The sequence below is a fragment of the Mirounga leonina genome, unplaced genomic scaffold, assembly GCF_011800145.1.
Source record: "Mirounga leonina isolate KUSES-001 unplaced genomic scaffold, KU_Mleo_1.0 Mir_53, whole genome shotgun sequence".
Classification (NCBI taxonomy): domain Eukaryota; kingdom Metazoa; phylum Chordata; class Mammalia; order Carnivora; family Phocidae; genus Mirounga; species Mirounga leonina.
The window spans coordinates 35,032,349-35,043,909 of NW_023270807.1; the positions used below are offsets into that span (position 1 = coordinate 35,032,349).

General features: G+C 36.4%; 1 pseudogene; it reads left to right on the forward strand.

Annotated features, from left to right (window-relative positions):
• The first annotated feature begins 10,211 nt into the window (after window positions 1–10,211).
• On the forward strand, window positions 10,212–10,372 carry LOC118001736 (annotated as a pseudogene).
• The last annotated feature ends 1,189 nt before the right edge of the window (window positions 10,373–11,561 follow it).

The following is an 11,561-nucleotide window of genomic DNA, read 5'->3' on the forward strand; positions in this document are numbered from 1 at the left end:
TTTATTTATTTATTTATTTATTTATTTATTTATTTATTTATTTATTTATTTATTTTAGATTCCATATATAAGTGATAGTGTGCAGTACTTGGCTTTCTCTGTTAATGGCTTATTTCACTTAGCATAATACCCTCAAGTTCTATCCATGTTGTTGCAAAAGGCAAAATTTCCTTCTTTCTCATGGCTGAGTAATATTCCATTGTATATATAGATCATGTCTTTTTTGTCCATTCATCTGTGAACACTTAGGTTGTTCCTATAGCCTGGCTATTGTGAATAATGCTGCAATCAACATAGAAGTGCAGGGACTTCTTCAATTATCCTGCTTTCATTTCCTTTAGATATATACCCAGAAGTGGGATTCCTGGATCATATGGTCGTTCTGTTTTTAATTTTTTGAAGAACCTCCATACTGTTTTCCATAGTGGCTGAAGTAATTTACATTCCCAATAGTCCACAAGGCTCCCTTTTCTCCACATCCTCTCCAACACTTGTTATCTCTTCTCTTCTTGATGATAGCCATTCTAAAAGGTGGGCCATGATATCTCCTTGTGGTTTTGATTTGCATTCCCTGATGATTAGTGATGTAGAGCACCTTTTCAGGTACCTGTTGACTGTCCATATACTTTTGGAAAGATGGCTATACAATTCCTCTATCCATATTTTAATCAGTTTGGTTATTTGTTTGTTTTGTTTTGCTATTTAGTTGTGTGGATGGTTTATATATTTTAGATAGTAACCCTTTATCAGATATTTGCAAATATTTCCTCACATTCCATGCATTTTCATTTTGTTCATGGTTTCCTTTGTTGTGTAGAAATTTTTTAGTTCGATATGGTCCTACTTGTTTATTTTTGCCTTTGTTGGTGACAAATCAAAAAAATCATTGCCAAGACAGATATAAAGGAGCTTACCACTTGTTTTTTTTAAAAGCATTTTAATGGCTTCACATCTTACATTCAATACCTTAATCCATTTTGAGTTAATTTTGTGTATGGTACAAGACAAGAGTCCAATTTCATTCATAATTTTTGGTAAATTAATTGACCATATATGCATGGGTTTAATTCTGGGCTCTCTATTCTGTGCCATTGATCTATGTATGTGTGTGTTTTTATGCCAATAGCGTACTGGTTTTGGTTACTATTGCTTCGTAATATAATTTGAAACCAGGAAGTGTGATACCTTCAGTTTTACTCTTCTTCCTCAAGGTAGCTTTGTCTATTCAGGATCTTTGTGGTTCCATAAAACTTTTTTTATTTCTGTGAAAAATATTTTTGGAATTTGATAGCTATTGCACTGAATATATACATTACTTTGAGTGGTATGGATATTTTAATAATATGAATTCTTCTAATCAATAGATGTGTAATATCTTTCCATATATTTGTGTCTTCAGTTTCTTTCACCAATGTCATAGTTTTCAGTGTACAGCCATTTCCCTTCCTTGGTTAAATTTATTCTTAGATATTTTACTCTGCTGAAGCAATTGTAAATGTGATTGTTTTCTTAAATTTTCTTTCTGAAATTCAATATCAGGATATAAAAACACAAATAATTTTTGTATCCTGCAACTTTACTGAATTTGTTCATTAGTTTTAACAGTTTTGTGGTGGAGTCTTTAGGAATTTCTATATATAAAATCACGTCATCTGCAAATAGTGACAATTTTACTTCTACTTTTCTGATTTGGATACTTTCTATTTCTCTTCTTCTTGACTAATTGCTCTGCCTAGAATTTCTAGTACTGTTGAAAAAAAAGTAGTGACAGTGGGTATCCTTATCTTTTTCCTGATCTTAGAGGAAAGCTTTTCAGCTTTTCACCACTGAGGATGTGTTAGCTGTGCCCTTGGCATATATGGCCTTTATTATGATGAGGTACATTCTCTCTTCCCACTCTTTGAGAATTATTATCATGAATGGATGTTGAATTTTGTCAAATGTTTTTTCTGCATATGTTGAGATGATCGTATGATTTTTGTCCTTCATTTTCTTAATGTATCACATTGATTGATTTGTGGGTGTTGAACCTTCATTGCATCCCTGGAGTGAAACTCAGTTGATCATGATGTATCCTCCTATGTCACCATCTTGGACAAGAACCTCAAAGTTTGATTTTAAATGGAATCATCAATGCAGTTTGAATTTTCTATTCTTCTCTAGGCATAATATAGAAAGTCAGCTAGTTGTTCTTATTTGTGTATAAGGTAATGAGGTAGTGTGGCAAAAAAGAGATAAGCTAGAGCAAAACCTGATCACTTTAGAAGCAAAACTTAGAAAGAGCAGAGAAACCAGGATTTGCCAGGTTGGAAAGTATAACTGCTTCTCATCTCTAGTATCTCAGCTGGAAAAACCCCTCCAAACACGAAAGAGTCTGGGATGTAGATCAAATTAAGGGAGTCTAAATTAAATCTTGAATCTACTAGAGCTCATGTTATTTAATTTTTTCAGTTTCTCCTTTAATTCGTTGATATAAGCACCACAATTTTCCTGTTACAAGCTTGTTTTCAATAATTACAGTTTCTTAAAATACTTTGAAAGCTGAAGTTTTGAGACTCTTCCATTCATTAAATACTTTGATTAAAGATTTCCGGACAATTTGAAAAGAATGAAGCCAACATTTCAAGGACACATTTACAAAAAGTGTAATACCATCATAAATCACTTAGATTGGTTTAAGTTCAAAGATTTCTAAAGTCTGATTGTTCATAAGCAGAACAGAAAATACATACTGCCATTTAAGAACTTTTTGTGATATCAGCTTTTCCACAAAATAATTATAGTTCAGTGATTCTAAATGTGTATGTATACAACTATATACTTCGACAAGTAATTTGAAATGTAGTTCTGCTCTATAAGATTCTAAATTTTGTAAAGACACTGTGTATACCACGACAAGATGCTTCACCAAAATCTGCACTCATTGTGTCAGAAATTTTACACTCAATGCTGAATTTTTTCATTGCATTTAGTAGGTTCACCATGCAAAGTGCAGTTTTAGCTTTATTCCTGATGTCTCCTACCCAAATTCTTCCTCAGAGCCTCACTTCAGCAGAATCAAGTGGGAATCTGGAAAATAACTTTTATATTATTTTATAAAAGTTTGTATTTTACATTTAGGGAAACTATAAATTTTATTTTCTTAAAAATGACTCTAAATTGAAACAAATCCTTAAAAGAACTTTAGTGAAAGTTCTGGCCTAATTTTAGAGTTTATAAATTTGTTAATGTTTTTAAGCTCTTTGTATGGAGAAATAATTTTAAATTTATTTTCATCTGAAGCTCAATTAACCTAATTATTCTCTTCAGCATGTTACCATTAAAATATAAAGGCATATCAGAAATGTAAATATGAGCCAAACACACTTTCTACAATAGGACATTGCAATAACTATGTCTGCAAAAAACAAGCTAAAAGTATATGAGATTGCAAGTAGTAAGGTTGTAATGTAAGTTAGATAAAGTCATGTTTCTGAGAATTGGGTTTTCTTCAGCAATGAAAAGTTAGCACTATTAGAAAAAAATCAAGTCAACAATTATATAGTTATAATGTGTACATAACACAGGGAGCATGTGTTTGATTTGCAGAATATTCCAAATTGATATTTTAACTCACAAACTAATAAAATCATGCTACAAGAAGTGGTTTCATGAAGGAGATGAAAAATACACTCCAGTGACTACCACTGCTCTCTACTTCTCCCCAATCACAAACATGCCTTCATTCAGGTGCCAGGCCACTCCAAAACCCAAGCATAAACAGGTCAATCTTAAAGCATCTGAGGGCTCTCCACCCCTTATAGAATTAACTAGAGACGCCTTAGCATGACATACAGCATCCCTCACCATCAGGCCACAATTTACTTTCCAGCCTCCTCTCTCTCCCCCATGTTGTACTTCATGGCAGTGTTCACACCCCTCTGCCTTTACCTGTGGTGTTCCTTGTACCTGTATAATTCTTTCCCATCTATTCAGCCAGTTCTTACCTAGTATTCAAGGCCCACATCAGATGTAACCTCATCTATGTAGAGAATTAAATATACCTTCATTTAGAGTCCCCTAACACTTTTATACATAACTCTACTATGGAAGGCTTTTTTTAGATTTTATAATATTAGTTTTAGATAATTCTCTCCTCATTCAGGCAATAAAGGCAGGAATTTTTCATTATTAAATTATATCTTTCTAGGTACTACTTTATTGTTTGTATTTACTCCAGTTAAATAATTCGATTTTTTTTTTTTAAGTAGGGTGTTATTTTCTTTTTAACTTACAAACTTTCAACTCAGAGATTGCTGTAGATATGAACAAAGCTATGCTTTGGAGCAAAAGCTCATCACCGGCACACAGCGTTAGCGGTGGCAGCAGACTGTTAAAAACTTGGGGCACTGTGCCTTATTAGTCAACTTGCTTTCTGTGTGCACAATTAATCTTTAACTGTTTTCCAAACATTAGGAACTTTATAAGGGCCTATAAGTGCAAACATAGTGAGAATGTTCAAAATGTTATTAAAAGGTATATAATTACAAGGGGAATAAGAGTAAAGAAAAATAAAAATGAAACATGGAGAAAAAAATGACAAAAGTGTTTACATAAAAGTTGAGTTGTTTGGGGCACCTGGGTGGCTCAGTTGGTTAAGCAACTGCCTTCGGCTCAGGTCATGATCCTGGAGTCCTGGGATCGAGTCCTGCATCGGGCTCCCTGTTCAGCAGGGAGTCTGCTTCTCCCTCTGACCCTCCTCCCTCTCCTGCTCTCTGTCTCTCATTCTCTCTGTCTCAAATAAATAAATAAAATCTTAAAAAAAAAAAAAAACTTGAGTTGTTTGACAACGGAAATACGTGTAAAAAAAATAAGGAACAGACTATGTATGGGGTGCGTGGGCTGTCCCTGTCTAGTGACGTTAATCCAAATAATCAAAATGTGATTTCCATGAGGACAGAGACCATGTCTGACATTTCAGTTTTGTCCACTAGGCCTGGCACTTGTGCTATAAATATTTGTTGAAGAAGTTAATGAATCAACCAAGGAACCAAAGACAAAGAAATGTAATTGGCCAAATAGACCAAATTTTAGTATCCATAAAGAATCAGCATCACTGTTTCTTAAAAATTGAAAGGGAAAATTTAAAGGCTGAGGCTGATGCAAGTGCTGCTACCCACAAATCATTACAAGCCAGGAATAATTCAGTGGGCTCAAGACCCTTTGAACTCTTCAGAAGAAGAGAGTGTGTGGCATGAAGCAGTGCGAGCCAATAGGGTGGCTACTAAGAAGCTTCCTACAACACTGTAAGACAGGAGTTCCAGGCCTCAATGGTGTCTCAATGGAGAGAAATGATTGATTTTTTATTTGCTATTCTTTTATTTTTATTTCAGGATTCAAAACCTTCAATAAATATTATTAGACTTTCACTTATTTTCCCAGTTCTCTACAGTCATATGTTTGTGCCAACAAAATGAAGTGATATCTTTATGGTTCTAGGCACTAAACATAAAAACAAACATAAAAAGTGCCCAAGTTTAGGGAGACATAGAAAGATATAAGCCAGTTAATAATTTGAATGTCAGAAAACTAGTAACTTTGCTTTTATACTATTTCCTTCTCTCCTATATATCTTGGTTAAGAAGTAATTTTCCCAACTTTTTTAGTGCTTATAAATCTTCCATAATCTTTTTTTTCTAGCATTTTTTTTTTGACATAGTGTTCCATGATTCATTGTTTGTGTATAACACCCAGTGCTCCATTCGATACATGCCCTCCTTAATACCCATCACTGGGCTAACACATCCCCCCAGCCCCCTCCCATCTAAAACCCTCAGTTTGTTTCTCAAGGTCCATAGTCTCTCATGGTTCGTCTCCCCCTCCGATTTACCCCCTTCATTTTACCCTTCCTAATATCTTTTTCTTTTTCTTTTTTAACATACAATGTATTATTTGTTTCAGAGGTACAGGTCTGTGATTCAACAGTCTTACACAATTCACAGCACTCACAATAGCACATACCCTCCCCAATGTCTATCACCCAGCCACCCCATCCCTCCCCCCCTCCACCACTCTAGCAACCCTCAGTTTGTTTCCTGAGATTAAGAATTCTTCATATCAGTGAGATCATATGATACATGTCTTTCTCTGATTGACTTTTTCAGCTTAGCATAATACCCTCTAGTTCCATCCACGTCGTTGCAAATGGCAAGATTTCATTTTTTTATGGCTGCATAGTATTCCATTGTATCTATATACCACATCTTCTTTATCCATTCATCTATTGATGGACATCTTGGCTTTTTCCATAGTTTGTCTACTGTGGACATTGCTGCTATAAACATTGAGGTGCACGTACCCCTTCGGATCACTACATTTGTATCTTTGTGGTAAATACCCAGTAGTGCAATTGCTGGGTCGTATGGTAGCTCTACTTTCAACTTTTTGAGGAACCTCCATACTGTTTTTCAGATTGGCTGCATCAGCTTGCATTCCCACCAACAGTACAGGAGGGTTCCCCTTTCTCCACATCCCCACCAACATCTGTCGTTTCCGGACTTGTTAATTTTAGCCATTCTGGCTAGTGTGAGGTGGTATCTCACTCAGGTTTTGATTTGGATTTCCCTGATGCTGAGCGATGCTGAGCACTTTTTCATGTGTCTGTTGGCCATTTGGATGTCTTCTTTGGAAAAATGTCTGTCCATGTCTTCTGCCCATTTCTTGATTGGATCATTTGTTCTTTGGGTGTTGAGTTTGATAAGTTCTTTATAGATTTTGGATACTAGCCCTTTATCTGATATGTCATTTGTAAATATCTTCTCCCATTCTGTCGGCTGTCTTTTGGTTTTGTTGACTGTTTCTTTTGCTGTGCAAAAGCTTTTTATCTTGATGAGGTCCCAATAGTTCATTTTTGCCCTCGCTTCCCTTGCCTTTGGCGATTTTTCTAGGAAGAAGTTGTTGCAGCTGAGGTCGAAGAGGTTGCTGCCTGTGTTTTCCTCTAGGATTTTGATGGACTCCTGTCTCACAGTGAGGTCTTTCAACCATTTGGAGTCTATTTTTGTGTGTGGTGTAAGGAAATGGTCTCGTTTTATTCTTCTGCTTGTGGCTGTCCAATTTTCCCAACACCATTTGTTGAAGAGACTGTCTTTTTTCCATTGGACATTCTTTCCTGCTTTGTCGAAGATTAGTTGACCATAGAGTTGAGGGTCCATTTCTGGGCTCTCTATTCTGTTCCATTGAACTATGTGTCTGCTTTTGTGGCAGTACCATACTGTCTTGATGATGACAGCTTTGTAACAGAGCTTGAAGTCCGGAATTGTGATGCCACCAGCTTTGCTTTTCTTTTTCAACATTCCTCTGGCTATTCAGGGTCTTTTCTGGTTCCAAACAAATTTTAGGATTATTTGTTCCATTTCTTTGAAAAAAGTGGATGGTATTTTGATGGGGATTGCATTAAATATGTAGATTGCTCTAGGTAGCATTGACATCTTCACAATATTTTTTCTTCCAATCCATGAGCATGGAACGTTTTTCCATTTCTTTGTGTCTTCCTCAATTTCTTTCATGAGTATTTTATAGTTTTCTGAGTACAGATTCTTTGCCTCTTTGGTTAGATTTATTCCTAGGTATCTTATGGCTTTGGGTGCAATTGTAAATGGGATCGACTCCTTAATTTCTCTTTCTTCTGTCTTGTTGTTGGTGTATAGGAATGCCACTGACTTCTGTGCATTGATTTTATATCCTGCCACTTTGCTGAATTCCTGTATGAGTTCTAGCAGTTTTGGGGTGGAGTCTTTTGGTTTTCCACATAAAGTATCATAACATCTGCAAAGAGTGAGAGTTTGGCTTCTTCTTTGCCGATTTGGATGCCTTTTCTTTCTTCTTGTTGTCTGATTGCTGTGGCTAGGACTTCTAGTACTATGTTGAATAGCAGTGGTGATAGTGGACATCCCTGCTGCATTCCTGACCTTAGGGGGAAAGCTCTCAGTTTTTCCCCATTGAGAATGATATTTGTTGTGGGTTTTTCATAGATGGCTTTTATGATATTGAGGTATGTACCCTCTATGCCTATACTCTGAAGAGTTTTGATCAAGAAAGGATGCTGTACTTTGTCAAATGCTTTTTCTGCATCTATTGAGAGGATCATATGGTTCTTGTTCTTTCTTTTATGAATGTATTGTATCACATTGATTGATTTGCGGATGCTGAACCAAACTTGCAGCCCAGGAATAAATCCCACTTGGTCGTGGTGAATAATCCTTCTAATGCACTGTTGGGTCCTATTGGCTAGTATTTTGGTGAGAATTTTTGCATCCATGTTCATCAGGGATATTGGTCTGTAATTCTCCTTTTTGATGGGGTCTTTGTCTGGTTTTGGGATCAAGGTAATTGTGGCCTCATAAAATGAGTTTTCCTTCCATTTCTATTTTTTTGAACAGTTTCAGAAGAATAGGTATTAATTCTTCTTTAAATGTTTGGTAGAATTCCCCTGGGAAGCCATCTGGCCCTGGGCTTTGTTTGTTGGGAGATTTTTGATGACTGCTTCAATTTCCTTAGTGGTTATAGGTCTGTTCAGGTTTTTTATTTCTTCCTGGTTCAGTGAGAAATGATTGATTTTTTAAAAGATGACTGAAAAGAAGTTGTTAAGAAGAATTGCAGGACTGCATTGACTTGCAAAGGAGCAAAGAAAACGTATCTACCCTTCCTCGCAAGTCCTCGACTCATAGTGCAAGAGAGTGAGAGCTTAACCTTGTGTTAGTGGCATCTCAATATCTTCTAATACAAGAGACTTTTCTGTTACTCTTCTCTTTTGAATCACTGCTTAGTCATTCAAATTTTCTCCCTCTCCATGCTCACCTTCAGGATGGCTCTGGGTTAAAGCAAGACAAATTGCAGGTTTATACATGACTTCACTGTGAAGGAGGGACAAAAACAGTCCAAATACATCAGTCCTTGTCTTGGCCTCTGTCTTTCGGGATCTCTGCTCTCCACTGTGCTCTCTCTAGTCAGCCTGGTCTTTGGACACCCTGCTGGCCTCCAGACAGCTGGTGTTCTCCTGTTTGCACATTCTTTTTTTTTTTTTTAAGATTTTATTTATTTATTTGACAGAGAGAGACACAGCGAGAGAGGGAGCACTAGCAGGGGGAATGGGAGAGGGAGAAGCAGGCCTCCCGCTGAGCAGGGAGCCCAATGCGGGACTCGATACCAGGACCCCGGGATCATGATCTGAGCTGAAGGCAGACGCTTAACGACTTAGCCACCCAGGCGCCCCTCCTGTTTGCACATTCTTGATGACCCAATCCTACTTTAGCCTTCACTTGCCCTGTGGATCTCTAATGAGGTCTGCTTGTAACTTCTTTGGAGTCTCTGCCTCGACGAGTCTGCTTTTCTCTAGTCCTTATGAAACATCTTTTGCCTGTATTATGATAAGCCCCTCTGGCAAGTTCATCAGCCAAACTCTTAAATATATTCCATTTCCCTCAAAGAGCATGTCAGAATTTTGGGGTCTCTCCTATGATACCAGAGTCCAAATTCAGCTCGAGAACTCCCAGTCAGCTTGTCTGTGCGAACATCTTCTTCTGCTTTGGCTACTCTAATGTGCACCACTACTATCCCCCACCCTGACATTGTTTGAGAACACACACCAAGGCAGTCTTTTTCTAGGGTTCCAAAAGGGGACTGACCTAATATTCCTCTGCCTTAGGTCTTTCTCTTAAACTAAACAACACAATTCATTCCCTAAGATTTGGGCCCAATAGTCTGAAGTCTTACTGTGTATTTGATCTCCATTTTCTCCTTCCCACAATCCCCTGGGAGAAGCAGTTGGCTTTCTACTTTCTCTTCCTTTCCGAGTGGAACTTTGTCTGCATCTGACCCTTCCTTTTCCAGAAAGAAGACAGCTTGTCTCAGCTTTAATGGCAAAAAGTTATCCTTTCTTTACAATGGGAAAAATTTGTGATCTGAACTAAAGATCATCATAAAGAAACTGTGAAATTACTTGGACCTGGGAATTATAAAAGACAAAAATTTATGACCTCATTATCTTAATGTTATCCTTACTTTTTCCAGTTTTGAAAGTCAAGAAACAAATCACACTCGTATTTGGCACCTAACCTGATTGTAGAAGAAATCTTCCTATAGCCAGGACAAAATTATTTGTGGGAAATATAGTAGACATATAAATTATTTACAAGTAACCATAAAACCTTAAGATTCAGAAGTAATACCTAGTCATCGCTTCTCGGCCTTTTGGCTAAGATCAAGTGTAGAAGTAATACCTAGTCAAAAAACTATTCAGTTGCTTAATATGACAAAACAAAATTAGGAATTTGGCCATCTTTTATTCCAATTAACTGGCATAAATGCCTTCAGCTGTGTCCTAGATAAACTCTATTGGCTAAACATAAAGAAATGAAGAAAAGTTCAAAATCTGCATTATTTTACATGTCAATTTAACATTTGGACAGAGAAATATATGCACAGTCACAAACTATCACATTTTGTAACTATTTATAAAATAAAACGTTAGTAGCTCAAGGAAGAGTAATGAGTTGTACTACTGAGAAATCATTTAAAATAACAAAATTCTTAACTTCTTTCAACACTGAGAAGATTAACCCAATAAAGGAAATTATTTAACTCTCAAGAACTGATTATATCTTTTGTCTATACAGCCTGGTATCTATTGATTCCACCTTTACATTTCTAAATAAAATTTTCATGTTTCTTTTTCTGCTTTATTTTGTACTAAGATGTATAATGTATATATAACATGGTTTTAAATAAAAATGGGCTTTTATTGTCATGGATAATTTCTCTTTTTGAGATGCCAAAAGATCCACCTTTTATTATCCCTTCAAATAATGCCTATTTCACATCCACTCTGTGGAAAGTGTAGTGTTACAGGCTAGAGATATAAAGATGATTAAGACACAATGAGTATTACTATGTAGTTATGGAAATAGGAAATAAAATTATAAAACATTTTTAATATAAAAGAGCTAAAGCCAAATGACATACACATGAAAACTTCTACTGATGAATGCTCTAGTAAACACCAGTGCAGTGTTCCAATGCAGAGCAGAGGCCATTGGATCATGGAGGAGAGAAGTCAATGGGTCTATGTTCCTTGCCTTGAAGTCAACAGGTCCATGTTCCATCCTGTAAGTTACTGGATAGAATAATTTGGGCAAGTCACTTAACATCTATGGGTCTGTTTGCTTGTCTACACAATGGAATAGTAACATTCATTAGGGTTGATGCAGGGACTAAATTAGATGCCAACATTAAAGTCGTATCACAGTGACTGGCATAGAGACATCATTTCTCTTTCCAACGACCTCATGCAGGTTATGTTTTCCAGTTCTTTTCCCCAGAGCTGTATTTGGTCCTCTGAATTTGCTCATTTTCTTTGAGAGCACTGTGTAACTCATTTGTCTTAGAATATATTTCTTGTTGTATGGGCATTGAGAAGAAGGACCAAAAAGAACAGAAGAGGGTGGACTATGGAGAATCAGTAGGTTTATGACTGAGAATCTCTATTCCAGAATCACACACAACATATCACAATGTTCTTCTATAAT